This window comes from Macrotis lagotis, chromosome 2 (genome assembly GCF_037893015.1).
Source record: "Macrotis lagotis isolate mMagLag1 chromosome 2, bilby.v1.9.chrom.fasta, whole genome shotgun sequence".
Classification (NCBI taxonomy): Eukaryota; Metazoa; Chordata; class Mammalia; order Peramelemorphia; family Peramelidae; genus Macrotis; species Macrotis lagotis.
In genome coordinates this window covers 267,745,671-267,747,776 of record NC_133659.1, presented here as the reverse complement: position 1 = coordinate 267,747,776, position 2,106 = coordinate 267,745,671, and the positions used below count along the sequence as shown (strand labels likewise).

The 2,106-nt window shown below is 43.3% G+C and overlaps 1 pseudogene; it reads left to right on the top strand.

The window, feature by feature from the left end:
- Positions 1 to 422: 422 nt before the first annotated feature.
- Positions 423 to 892, top strand: LOC141511683 (nucleoside diphosphate kinase B pseudogene; annotated as a pseudogene).
- Positions 893 to 2,106: the final 1,214 nt, after the last annotated feature.

Genomic DNA, 2,106 nt, shown 5'->3' with positions numbered 1-2,106 from the left:
CCCCCAGGGCATGAGCCCATTGAGCCTAGGGAGGGGAGTGAAGAGAAACTGCAGAGCTCTGTCCTCTGCCCCAGGAACAGGACTCTGGAGCTCTGAACACATTCAGATACTGATCACAGTCTAGGCCCCCCCATAGAACAGCAGGGTCTCCCCCACCTCAGCCTGTGGCAGAGGGGGACGCATATGGTCATTCACAGATCAGGAGGGAGGACAGAGCCTCACACACTGAGGCCCTTATGGGAGTGTTCCAAAAGCTCAGGAAGCACCCTAAAAACAGGCTTAGGCTGGGAAAATGAGCAAGCAGAGAAAAAAAGAGGAACACCATTAAGAAATACATTATCACTCTCTTCCGCGCTCCACTGCAAGGCGTAGACTCCCAGGCGCTGCTGCCGCCTCTGCCTCTCCTGCTCTAGGCCCAGCTTCCCCAGGCCATGGCCAATGCGGAGCGCACCTTCATCAGCATCAAGCGGGACGGCGGCATCCAGTGTGGTCTGGTTGGGGACATCATCAAACGTTTTGAGCAGAAGGGCTTCTGCCTCGTGGGCATGAAGCTCTGAGGGCTTCAGAGGAACATCTGAAACAGCACTATGTTGACCTGAAAGACAGACCATTTTTCCCTGGGCTTTTGAAATACATGAACTCAGGGACTGTTGTAGCCATGGTCTAGGAGGGCTTGAATGTGGTGAAGACAGGCAGAATGATGCTGGGGGAGACCAACCCAGCTGATTCCAAGCCAGGTACCATTCATGGGGACTTCTGCATTCAAGCTGGCAGGAGCATCATTCATGGCAGTGATTCTGTAAAAAATGCTGAGAAGGAGATCAGTTTGTGGTTTAAGCCTGAGGAGCTGGTTGATTATAAGTCTTGTGCTCATAACTGGATCTATGAATAAGGATTTTAAAAGTGGATATAGACTGGACCTACTCCTTTTAGTAGATGTGGTATGCATATGAATATTGTTGTCCCTGAGTGTGAGTGTGTATATGTATGTCTCCATCCCTGAATACAACATTTCATGCCAGGGAATTGAAAGGAACTGGAACCATCATTTTCTACCCCTGTAACCTTGTTCAATAAAGCCTTGGAAATAAGGGGCAAAAAAAAAAAAAGAAATACATTATCTATGATCCCAAGAAGGATCAATATACTCAGTCTGAAGATGAGGAAACACAAGCTCCTGAATCTAAAGACTCCAAGAAAAACAGAAATTGGGATCAGGCTATGACAGAGCTCAAAAAAGACTTTGAAAATCAAATGATGGAGTTAGAAGGAAAACTGGGAAAAGAAATGAGAGAGATGCAGGAAAAACAGGAAAATGAAGTCAGCAGCCTAGTCAAGGAAATCCAAAAAAAAATGGTGAAGAAAATAGCATTCTAAAAACCAGCTTAGGTCAAATGGATAAAACAGTTCAAAAAGTTATTGAGGAGAAGAATGCTTTCAAAAGCAAAATTGGCCAGATGGAAAAAGGGATAAGAAAACTCTGAGGAAAACAAATCCTTCAGACAAAGAATAGAACTCAGGGAGATTGCTAAATTTATGAGAAATCAGTACTCATTACTTCAAAACCAAAAAAATGAAAAATTAGAAGAAAATGTGAAATATCTCAGTGAAATACAACTGATATGGAAAACAGACTTAGGAAAGATAATTTAAAAATTATTGGAATACCTGAAAGTCATAATCAGGAAAAGAGCCTTGACATTATTTTCAAAGAATTACTACAGGAAAATTGCCCTGATATCCTGGAAGTAGAGGGCAAAATATAAATGGAAAGAGTACACCGATCCCCACTAAGAAAGAGACCCCAAAACACCAACCCCTAGGAATATTATAGCCAAGTTCCAGAACTCCCAAGTCAAAGAGAAAATATTACAAGCAACCAGAAGGACACAATTCAAATACCGTGGAGCTGCAATCAGGATCTCACAGGACTTAGCAGCAACTACATTAAAAGGACTTGGAATATAATATACCGGAAGGCAAAAGAGCTTAGAATGCAACTGAGAATCAACTACCCAGAAAAACTGAATGTCCTCTTCCAGGGAAAAAGATGGACTTTCAGTGAACCAGGGGAATTTCAAATGTTCCCTTTGGAATGGCCAGAGC